Source organism: Podarcis erhardii, assembly GCF_964252035.2.
Source record: "Podarcis erhardii genome assembly, chromosome: 8".
Classification (NCBI taxonomy): domain Eukaryota; kingdom Metazoa; phylum Chordata; class Lepidosauria; order Squamata; family Lacertidae; genus Podarcis; species Podarcis erhardii.
The window spans coordinates 35,360,988-35,373,591 of record NC_138499.1 but is presented as its reverse complement, the minus strand read 5'-3'; the positions used below and the strand labels follow the sequence as shown (position 1 = coordinate 35,373,591).

General features: G+C 41.0%; 1 protein-coding gene across 8 annotated transcripts in view; it reads left to right on the top strand.

The window, feature by feature from the left end:
- LOC309348747 (serine/threonine-protein kinase Sgk3) overlaps positions 1–12,604 on the top strand; it is a 49,246-nt gene that overhangs the window by 16,461 nt on the left and 20,181 nt on the right. For 5 of the 8 annotated variants that reach the window (XM_081874454.1, XM_081874455.1, XM_081874460.1 and 2 more), the window contains exon 2: positions 8,851–8,958. The gene's annotated coding sequence lies outside the window, so the exon portion shown is untranslated. Of the gene's footprint in view, positions 1–8,850; positions 8,959–9,371; positions 9,455–9,477; positions 9,576–12,604 lie in introns of those variants that run through there. The other 3 variants (XM_081874457.1, XM_081874456.1, XM_081874458.1) reach the window with 2 other exon arrangements.

Genomic DNA, 12,604 nt, shown 5'->3' with positions numbered 1-12,604 from the left:
GTAGGAAGCAGGGAACAGTGAGCTGCTTGTCTGGGTTGGATCCTGCTCCCAGTCTCTAGCATACACTTGGTCCTTAAGTTTCATTTTTCATTTCTGGCCAAACTGCTGTAAATGTCAAGCACATTTTCTCCTGAAGAAAAGCTTCAAGTGTTGGTAATTGCTGTGTCAGTGCAATTTTTCAGATTTTTGTTTCGTTGCCTGTCACCATACTTATGTTGACATTTCCCCACTTTACTAATTTATTGCTTTTGTCATATGTACTGCAGACGGCACCCAAATTATATTTTGAGTTATGGAGATGGTTTGATTTTTTCAATGGAGAGATGCAGAAGCAATGCATTGCGCTTCAGACAACAGCATAAAAAAATGTACTGGGGGCTTTCATAAATATTGCAGTACCTAAAACAGGGCAGTTGCATAACTAGCAAAAGAGGCTGCCGTGCAGCTTGCTCTCATCGCTGCTTATCAACCTTGGCAAATGTAGTGGCACATCAAAAGCATCAGGATAGTTACCCCCTCTTCCAAATACCATTCTTAGAGTAAAAAGGAAACACTGATTATGATATTTACAAAAAAGCTGTGGGGAAAGCTGTTTTCTTAGCATTCAGCAGTCTGAAAAGAAACTGCATTTATCGTTGCTAGGTTAGAATATATCTTATTAATGTTGGATTCTGCATGTTTGTAGCAATGTAATATGTGCTTGGGTGACCCAGTAAAAGATTTGCGTTGCAATGCAATTAATTCAATCTCTTCCTGCGCATAAAAGGGAGGGGAGATTAGAATTAGGGATGGAGGAGAAATTTGATTCAGTTTGCATTGAAACCTAGATCTTTCAAATTTGTAGTTTCTAAAACATTATGAGAACTGAAGCACCTTCAAAATTTGCACTTATCCAAATTGTGCAATGCAGCTCTCCAACCGATGTTTACAAAAATGTTTACATTAGGGGGACTGTGCATAAAAATGTATACAATAGTAAAAATAACATACAGAATGCATTATATTAGGAAGAATTGCTAGTAACAATGTGTGCATTATTTAAAACAGCAGACAAAAATGTGTTTGTCAGGAGAAATAAGCTGACTAAAATGCTGACAAATTGCTGCAGATACCTTTAGGTCTGGAAAAATGAGAAACATCAACAACCCTATGGCAGAGGCGGAGGAAGGGAGTGCGGTTGGTGTGGTCCGACCTGGGTGTCACCACTGAGGGGGGACAAAAGGCCGGCGGCACTCACTGCAGGCCCTCCAGTGTGCATGAGCCATGCGTCTCTCCTGGGAGAGATGTGGTGGCTTGGGAGCATGCAGGCTCTTCACTATCCAAATGGTCCGCCCGCTGCCTCCCCCCCCCCAGCTGTAGGACAGCTGAGTGGGAGAAGGCAGGCAGACTCCGGAGGCCCTGTAGTGTGCCATGCCCCTATGGGTGGCTTTCCCTGCTGCTGGGGGCACTGCCCAAGCGGATTCCTCCACCGCTGCCCTGTGGTGCTTCTCTTGTATTTAAAAGCTTCTAACCACATCATGGGCTTGATTGTAGGGTTCCTTCCAGTGGGGAGAAGATACCACAGAAAAATACCCCCACAACGTGCTTCATCCATGTGGCTGACAGCCTTTAGATGGTACAGGTGGGCCCATGGGGAAAGCACTTAGCACAGCGACTGTGTCATCTTTAAAGGGTTGTTTGTTGTTCTGTCTTCACTGCCTTATGCCAAGAAGCCTCAAGGCAACTTGAAGCAGAAATGCGGTATAAACAAATACAGTATAATATATCAAAGAAAAAACAACAAGGAACAATGACTAAAATATCCATGTATCCACTTAATACAAAGACAATTAAAATCCCACAACCTCAGCATGCTCACCATAAACACAACAAAGCCAACAAACAGCCCCATGACTATAAAAAAAGAAAGATCAGCGCAATCAGATACCTGGGAGAAGAGGAAAGTCTTGACCTGGTGCCCTCCTTGCCAACTTTTCAGTGCTAGGCTTGTGAATCTTCCTAGTGAAAAGAGGTGCTTCATTCAACAGTTCTCACTAAATTTGGTCTATCCGGGTTAAACTAAACCATTTTTTTTTTAACTATACAGTAACAGTAAATTGTATTCATGGGGCATCAAAAGTTTCTTCTAATGCTTTTTTAATTTTACCTTGACAAAAGCAAGCTTTCTAGATAGTGGAGATGAGGCTTGCAACATCTGTTCAAAAATAAGAAAGCATAATTTAAAAATGCACAGTTCGTAAGTTGCAGTGAGAGAACCTCCCAAATTTACTTAATTCACAGCTTGTGTTTGAGAGCTGCTAGTTCAGTGTTTTGATTGCTGTTTTATAATTAATCATGCCTGCCCGTTTCTCTTTGAAGTTTTGTTTTTAAAAAACACTTCTGGTGATTCATTGAATTAAAACTTGGTGTAACGTTGGTAAGAATGCTGGCAGATATGCCTCAAAAACAGGATTTTATAAACTGATGCCTCTGCAATGTGGACACTGATAAGCTTCTGTTGACTCCACTTCAAAGGGTGTTGTTTCGTTTTGGGAAATCCAAAATGCTGATTTTGTGAAAGCAGAGCCTTTAAAATTTTTAAACAAGAGCAATGTGTTTGCATTTTCCTTGGTGGTAGTTAGTTCAAGGGTGAATTTTTCCTATTCCCATTCAGAACTCAGAACAGCATTGTTTAGGAGAACATAAAAAGTCAGTATATTTACTTTTGTACATAATGTAATGAGAAAGCTTTTAGCATTCCTTAGAAAATATTATTCTAGCAGGAATGCACCACCTTTTGCTCCAGACCCTTGATCATTTTGATCTGAAAGAGCTGCTGTGACCCAGAGTGATAGTAGGCTAGACAAACAAATAATCTGACCTGGCATAAGGCAGCTTCTGGCCTTCTATGATGGGTATGCATATGCGAACAAATTAACTCATACTCATTCCTCACTCTTTGTGGATAGACATCCCTGTTCAGTATAGTGTTTTGTATTATTCAATTAACTTTTTCTTCTGTAGTAATCCCTAACAGATGTCCAGGGCTGGATCTGTGCAGTTTGTGACACTGATTTTTTTTTTTAACCAGTCTTCAGTGAAGCTACATTTAGAAAACCTGATGTTAAATAATTCAGACATGCAGCATTATCGTGGTTACTTGTGATTCAATCTGTTGTGATTCAATCCACTGAAATGTGCTACTCCTTGTAAAGAGTGGAAGGAAGAACTGCATGGAGTCGCGTGACAAAGACCCCTGTGAATTGCCCACATTGTTTTTTAGTGGCTTTCAGAAAACCACAAGTGGAAACATGGGAATTCCAACTAATATATTAACTTGTTAAATTTCTAGTTGACTTAACTAGATGGACTAAGAGGAGAGCACTGTCCTCAATTTCTTGCCTGAAGGAGCGTCTCCACCCCCATTGTTCAGCCGGGACACTGAGGTCCAGCTCCGAGGGCCTTCTGGCAGTTCCCTCCCTGCGAGAAGTGAAGCTACAGGGAACCAGGCAGAGGGCCTTCTCAGTAGTGGCAACTACCCTGTGGAACGCCCTCCCATCAGATGTCAAGGAAATAAACAACCATCTGACTTTTAGAAAACATCTGAAGGCAACCTTTTTTAGGAAAGTTTTTAATATTTGATGTTTTATCCGGTTTTTAATATTCTTTTGGGAGCTGCCCAAAGTGGCTGGGGAAACCCAGCCAGATGGGCTGGGTATGTATGTATGTATGTATGTATGTATGTATGTATAAATAAAATTCCACTTATTTTTGCTATCTAGATTTTCTCTTTACTTTCTTGTTTGTTTTGAAAAGTTATAAGCTGCCCTTCAATTAAATGGTTCTCAAGCCAGCTTTCAAGCAATAAATAATAATGCTATATGTGCATACATACACAAACCTCAGACAACCCAGCAGCCTTTAGTCTTCTGCCTGATGGAAAAGATTCAGAGTATACTTCCTATCCCTTTGTGTCTGCAGTCCAAGGGCAAAACTGGCAGCTGAGTGTTCTTTCTGGCAGAGATGTCACATACTATCTCGCACTATTTGTCATATTCTTGTCTCTCGGCTGGGCATTCCAAACGAGGGTCTTCTCACAGAAGCCGTTTTTGTGCAGCAAATGCACATCTGGTAGTAATCTGCTGTGCACATCTGACATCTTCTTTCTAGCCTCTCTTGCAGGAATATCTCATTTTCCCTCCACTTGGAGACTTCGTGTTTGGATCTGGGAAATGCAGTGCTACCCTCCCCATGCACAAACGTTCTCCCTCCCACCCACCTAAACATACTGTTGTTGCAACCATTATTGGAATTTATTTATACAAATGTCACCAATACCTACTGGATATGGGATATGAAGTAGTTCACATTCATACCGCTCTATAAACTCCTATTTATTTGCTTAGACATTTTTCTAAAATGCCTTTGGCTGTGCACCACCCCTCCTGGAATGCTTTCCCAGCTGTGCTGGAATCCGTTAATTCTGATCTCATGCTATCTTCATGAGGATTAAGATGACCAAAATTCTGCCTCAACCATACAGTGACACTTTCAAACATGATTCTATGTATGTAAGTCCTATTGGCATACATTTCAGAGGTTTGCAAATAATGTGAGTTTGGAGACATGCGCTTGTGTTCATGCCATAGCCAGTCATCATGCCTTGAGAACCTTAGAAAAGTCTTGTGGGGACAGATCATCCTCCAAGAGTGGCCTGTCATTATTTTGCCCCTTCTGGAAGAAAAGATACCAGTGGGAATATTTAGCAGACCAGTGGCTAGAAGGGAAAGATTTTAGCTAGGGATGGGGAAGGCCTGGTCTCCAGATGTTTTTGAAGTCCCAAATGCCATCAGTCTCAGACAGCAGAAGTCACAGATGAACGGAGGTGGAGTCCAACAACCTCTTTAGGGCCACGGGTTCCGAGCCCTGATTCCAAGCCCTTGCCCACCTGCCATTCCTGTGCTCTCATCACAGCATTTGGTATTGCTTTTCATTTAACACAAAAAGTTGGAAGAGTGGCTCACATGTTCCCCATGTAATTTTCAATTTAGCTCTCACTGTAAAAGGAAATGAAGCTATCTAGTGTGAGGAGGAAGGTTGATTATCTACACTACCAGCTTTAATTGTCATTCCCAATCCTGGGAACTGTAGTTCTTTGGTAATATTCATGGCTTCGTCCTAGCAGTACACTGGGGCCAACCTAGGATGGGGGTGAAGCATTGAAACAAGAGTCCATAAAGCCATATAACAACTTAGTTTCCTTTGGTTGAAAAGACCTGCAGTTTAAGAAGAGGAGCTATGAGGGACCTAATTTACACTGCTTGTCACTCCCATGAACAGGTTTTTTGTGTTGGCTGATTGGCAGTAAAGAGACTTGAGGGTTCTTATCACCCTCACCATGAATAAACATTTATAAGACTTCTAGGGAGAAGCCCCAAGAGTTAAACGGATAGAAAACTGATATAAGTTTGTGGAACAGTTGTACCCAGTTTGTTTGCCTTTATTTCCCACTAGACATGGCAAAGGGAGGACAGTATGAACAGTAGGTTAATAATAATAGTAATTATTATTATTATTATTATTTATTATTTATACCCCACCCATCTGGCTGGGTTTCCCTATGGGTGGCTTACAGAATATATAAAACATAATAAAGCATCAAACTTAAAAGACTTCCTAAAACAGGGTTGCCTTCAGATGTCTTCTAAAAGTTGTATAGTTCTTTGTCATCTGAAGGGAAGGCGTTCTACAGTGAGGGCGCCACTACCAAGAAGGCCCTCTGCCTAGTTCCCTGTAACTTCACTTCTCGCAGTGAGGGAACCAGCAGAAGACCCTCGGAGGAGGACCTCAGTGTCTGGGCTAAGTGAGACACTGTCTGGGGTGGAGACACTCCTTCAGGTATACTTGGCCCAGACGGTTTAGGGCTTTAAAGGTCAGCACCAACACTTGGATGTCAGTAGAGCAGGGGTAGTGAACCTGGTGCCCTCCAGATGTCGCTTTACTTCAGCTCCCATCAGCCCCAGACAGCATGGCCAATGGAGATGGATGATGATAGTTAGAGTCCTACAACTTGCCGGTGGTGGCACGTTGCTCTGCATATGCTCAAGGACACTTTCTTCTTTATCTGACCTCGAACTCGGCAGTCCTTATCTCTGCAACAGAATGTACTAGCTATTTGCATAATTTAGACCTTGAAGATAATTTATTTTGCTCTGTGAGCCAGAAAAGGTCGTCAAAAGAAACGTAGGACACTTTCAGGCAATGTGTAGACTCCTTTCTGCTAGTGTACGATTCTCCTCATTCCACTTTGTAGCTATTTTGATTCAATTTGTGATCTTGCCACTAACAAAATGTGCACTTTGTCCTGCTTGAGGAATATTGGTGTCTACTTTTGGGATTTACTGTAACTCTGATTTTCCTTTCCCTACCCCAGTAGACCACTTTAGTGAACAGTGTAGGTTTATTCCTTAACCTATCCAGGTACTTTCTGAGTAGCCTTTGAGCCCCACTGTCAAATAGCTGCTACTGTCTAATTAGTCAGACCATTAGACTGCTTAATTAAAATCCTTTTATTAGAGGAATCCACTAATTAGGCAGAGCGAACTTCCTAGTAGCATATTAGATAGAGCAAGCATGGGTGGGCCAATAAATCCAAGGTCCAGTTAAAATTGAATTTATTTAAGTTTATATGAGTTTAACAAGGCATTAATTAAATTTAAAAGTGGGAAAGCTTGTAAAGTACCCCAAACACATAACAAGACAAGCTTCCTATACTACATGGTTCCTGTGATGTTTTTTCCCCAGGAGGGCCATTAACGTTCCTGGTTGCAGAAAATAACCATTTGTTCAAGTGCAAATCATGTTAAGTACATGTACTCTTAAAATAAAGAGGCCTCAAGAAACTCTCTCACACACACAAGCACACACTCCTGGTCTCTCTTTAATGATTAGCGTCTCAATCAAAGAGGAATATTTGCATTAGGCAGCAGAATCATCATAGGGAGAACGAAAGGTGCAGGGGGAAGCAATAGCAAGGCAGGACAGGTTTATACTAAGTAATCATACAATAGCATGCAACTGTAAAGTTCCCCTGTGTTGAAATGGTGATGCCATAGCCTTTCCTGCTATGTAACTGGCTAATCCCTGGTTTGAGTACACGTGTGAGACAAGTCTTCCTGTAGGAAGATGAGCACATACACAAACAACAGTGACAAGCAGCTGGCTCGCAAGAGGTGGGTGGGGATTTTGATGTGTCTGCTGCTGGATGATGGACTTTAATGCACACAGGAAACTGGCCTGCATCCACACATGGTCAAGGAAAACTGAAACTTTCAGTTTTAGAAATATGGGGCTGATGATCAGGTTAAACTGACACAATTGAAAAATCCAGTGAGTTTCCTTCACAGTTGTGTATTCATCCCTTTATTGTTTCAGTTCCTGGTTTTTGAAGTGGGGTGATGTTTTCAGTTCTCCCTTCCATTTACTGGAAAAAAATCTTGCTTTGTTTGCAAATCTGTGTGGCGAGTAACAATTAGACAAGCTGGTATCTGAAGACTGCAAATGTAGCCTGATAAATTCCCACCCATTTATCTCCAGGACAAGTTGACAGCATGTTGTGGTTCCCGCCAGTAATTTCTGTGGTTTTGGAACTTGCACAGTCTGTTTTACAAGACAGTCTGTTTGCTGTTTTGAGACCTTTGAACTACATTCAGTCACTAGAAGTGTCACAGCTCAGCCACTGCTGTATTATTCATGCAGTCAGGTGCTTTAAAACTAGCAGGGCACATAGCCTTAATGTGACTATGAATTTTGAAGAGCTGCTGTGCCTAGCAGTTAACCCTTATTCGTTTCAAAATTCCAAATAGATTTTCTTTGACTATAAATTACTTTGGTTATAAACGCTCTGAAGGTTTCCCTGTCCCCAGCCCGCAGATTTGATATTTCAGGCCTTTTAATTGAACACAAAAACATAGTTGTTGCAGAGTAGGTTTTTCACTCACCACAAGGAAGGCAGGTGCAGCTGTAAGCATAAACTATAAACCTATACAGTGGTACCTCAGGTTAAGTACTTTATTCATTCCGGAGGTCCGTTCTTAACCTGAAACTGTTCTTAACCTGAAGCACCACTTTAGCTAATGGGGCCTCCTGCTGCTGCCATGCCGCCGGAGCACAATTTCTGTTCTCTGTTCTGTCCTGAAGCAAAGTTCTTAACCTGAGGTACTATTTTTGGGTTTCCTGAAGCGTATGTAACCCGAGGTACCACTGTAATCAGCTTTTACTGGTTACTGCATAAGCAAGGAGTAAAGGCGAAAGAGAAACTAAATTCACAACTCAAGAAGGACACTTAACTTCCTGGGCATAGAATCATTAACCTTTTGGTGACCTTTTCTCTCAGTACAATGAGTATTAATTAAAGACTGTTGCTTATTCCAACAGAGATAAGGTACGGTGGTACCTCAGGTTACATATGCTTCAGGTTACATACGCTTCAGGTTACAGACTCTACTAACCCAGAAATAGTGCTTCAGGATGAGAACAGAAATTGTGCTCTGGTGGCGCGGTGGCAGCAGGAGGCCCATTAGCTAAAGTGGTGCTTCAGGTTAAGAACAGTTTCAGGTTAAGAACGGACCTCCAGAACAAATTAAGTACTTAACCCGAGTTACCACTGTATTTAAGAATAGGCTTCTTTAAGAACTAGTAATAGTCTGAACTTGGCTGTGCTTGGTTCATTGAAGGTGCTATCAAAATTAATAACCAATTTACCAAATTTTCAATAGGGCTATACTAAATATGGACAAAAGTTGATTAAAGAGCTAATAAGTAATATTGGTTGGTTAGTCTCTTTTAACTTAATATCTTTGCTGTGTGTAGGTCTGTCCTGCAGCCAGAATTGATCTTTGCAAAGCTGTGGTTTGCAAGCTCTTCATCTCTGACGTTACCCATTGCTGGATTTGTACCTTGCTCCCAAGAGACTGAAAGGTAAGGGATCCCTGCAAATAATCTCACTTTGCTTACAGTTTATTTTTGTTAACAGTTGTGCTTTGTTGTAAAGCACAATCCAAACTTTCCATATTACCTTTTTCTCCTGTGTTGAAATAAACATAATGGAAAAACCTTCATATAAACCAGGCATATCCAACTTTTAAGAGACTGAGATCTACTCCTACTATTAAAACTGGCAGTGATTTACCAAAGTTGTTGTGCTTTTGGGGGGTGGGTCCAGTGATCTACCATGGACACCCCGTGATCTACCAGCAGTAGATTGTTGGACACCCCTGATATAAACTATTGATGTGGTAGGGGGAGAGTTGCAAGACTGCTATGCTCCTTGAGATTCTAGCAGAAGCTTTATGAAAGTCATTCATGCCACAGTTATGCTATGATTTTTACAGATGGGACCAAATCAAGATGACATGTGGGAGCAACATTGGTCTGTACAGACCACGCTTTTGCAAGGAAGTTCCCTTCTAAATCAGCAAGTATTCACTGCAGATTTCCCCCTGTCTCACTAGCCTTGAATTACATTACATTCCTGGACTAAGAAAAGCCTGTTACTTAATGCTAATTCCTGGAATTCATGCCCTAGAGTCGTTCAGGTACAACATGTACTTGTTCTTCTTTAATCTTCTCTGAGTTGGAGGCACTTTATTCTTTTGACTTTTGAGTTGTTTGCTGGGTTTAGCAACTCGTTGGAAACAAAGGCAATAAGCTGTCTGAGCAGGGTCCACGTTGACATTTGGTGTGTACAGATTCCATTTAATGACGTTATTCTCGTTGTTAAATCCCTAGTGATGGGACCACCATGACAAGAGCTCAGAAAAATCCCAACCCCAACAAGGTCAAAACCTACATTCTTGTTATGGTCAAAGAAGTGTATCAAGACAAATAGGCAAGAAGTTCTCCTGCTTGGCTAAGGGTTGGACATGATACCCACACAAATCAATATCTGCTGGAAAGAGAGGTCTTGTCAGTGTACCTCTCTGTTAGTTCATTTATGTATTAGATTTCTCACCTTTACTCCAAGGAGCTCAAGGTGGTGGCATACATGGTTTTCCCCCTTCCCATTTTATTCTCACCACAGCCTTGTGTGATAGGTTAGGCTGAGAGACAGTGACTGGCCCAAGGTCATGGCTGAATAGGAATTTGAACACTAGTCTCCCAAGTCCTAGCCCAACATTCAAACCAGTATTACCACATGGGCTCTCTGTACTAACTATTTCTCTAATTACGTATATGTTGCTGCAATGTCCACTTCGGCGGGCGGGCAGGGATACTTAGCAAACTTCTCTGATAATTCAGCCTCCTGCTCTATGTATGAACTCCACTTCATTTCTTGATGAAAACATTAATATGCATAGTATATTTGCATTTTAAAATACTATTGGATTGTTTGTGTAATAAAACCTTGGCTGAATTAATAAGATCTGACTGTTAATTGAAAGAAGGATGTTCTTAAGCAGAAAAGATAGCTAGAAACAACAGCTGAAGCCAGGATGCTAGGTGGTTTACAATACTTTATACATCTGTTCTTATTTCCTGTTTTCAGAGCTAGTAGCAACTATTAATGGATTTCCATCATTTCCAGATTATCTCATGAATTGAGCTTGATTACTTTGTTTTGTTCTCCATATTCCACAAGAAACTCTGTAATCTTTAGAATGGCCTCTCTTATCTCTAAATGACTGAGAGTTATCCTCTGAGTGGGAACCTTGGTCTTAAATACTTCATAAAGGGAACAAAAGTCAAGTGATTGTTGCTGATTATTTTTATAGGTGTTAAAGGTGCTATTTACATTCTTATTTGTCCTAACAAACAGCTTTGGGTGTAGGTTGCAGTTAGGAACTGTAGCTGAGAGCTGGTGAGTTGCTTGTTGCATGGCGAGGGCCCGAGCCCCCCCCCCCCTGTTCCTTAGCTAATGAAACACAGACACCAGTGTTTTGTGGCCTATTTTATCTCATTAACACAACTTTGTTGGTTACAGATGTGAGAGGTTTTGGCTTAGGCATTGGAACTGAACCGACTATATCTCTCTCCTGCCCGTCATGCAGGTAGTCTCATATGGGTCAACCACTGGTAGGGGGAGCCCTATTGATGTACATAAATTGTGAGCCCCCCCCCCCCCGGGTTCCCGATGGAGTCGTGGCATGGCTCTAGCCCATACCCGGGCTTTGGACGGGAACCACACCCCTGGATGCCTTTAATGGAATACCCTTAAAGAAGAGGGGCAGCTGAAGGCCACAACCTCCCCTCCCACAAACCATGTTTACAAATGCCTAACCGCCAAACCTTACAAAGTTGTGACAATTGCTACAAGGCAGGCGAAAACCACATGGCTGGTGCCAATTTGCCAAGTGGGAAAATTCCTACCTGGCCCCCGCAAACAGGTGACCAACCGTAGTCCATAGCAAGGCCAAGATGGAGAGCACATAAAATTAGGGCGAGGAGGGGGGGAGAATGGCAGTACGTAAGCAAATATGAGTTAGCTTAGTTGCACAAAATAATTCTGACAGAAAAATAGGACACAATCTAGCTGTATTTATGCAATTTCCCATTGTGTGTGTGTTTTAATACAAGCAATTTAATCACATGTTTTAACTCTTAAATTAGGGAGACTGGTCTACATTTGATTGATTTACATTTGCCTTGATCATGCTCTCAATTTTCGAGTAAGCCAGTGTAGATCAATAGAAAATATTCTTTCATTGCTCTTGATAATGTATTGCTTTCTGTCAGTGCCTGCTAAATCCAAACAAACCTATTTTATAACCTCGAATTTCTCAGAAGCAACATAATTCTGAGCACAAAACTAAATTGGCTCATCTCAATCTATATTTTAGTAGGATGTTTAAAACAAGCCTCATAACTGAATTTTGAAGTGCTTTGTCATTTCAGCCAACACAAACATGGGTGTCTCCCTAACAGGAGAATTACATCACAGTGGCTTTATGGAAAAATGGGAGAGCACATACAATTGAAACATAGACTTCTATTTTAAGATGGGAACTATTGTAGGTGTATATTATTTAGACTGGGTATTATATGTTGACAACTTGAAACGGTATCAGCTTTACTAATATAATAACAATCATGTTCTGTGTGCCTAACAAGGGACCATAAGTGCTTTTTTTTAATGCTAGAGAAATATTGCAATAACTACTGGCTTTTGAAAGAGAGAGGTAGCCATTGATACTTTGCTCCAGTTTGCCTTGTTGAAATCTGGGATCTTTAGTCCTAGACACAACTTGCCCTATAACTTCTTCAATCATTTTCTTAAATGTTGCAGATGGAGCTTCTACCAACATCTGTTTACATTCCTCAACTTTTTAAGATAAAGCCTGGAGAACAATTCTGTTAAACTTTGAAAGAACCATTATTTTAGTTTGCCCTGATGTAACATTATTTTGTGATTGTGGTTGTCTGACTGTTTTTTATTTTCCTGATGGAGCAACACAGTTTTCTGCATATTTTTGTATCTGTGTTGTTGCTCTAGATGCCCGCATATAATCATTTAAATTTGACCTAGTATAGCACTGTCTTGCTCTATTTGGTCATACTTCTTTAAATGCCTTAGTGTACAGAGTAGGTCTTAATAAGCTTCCTGTTATAGTAGCACAAGTTAAACAGA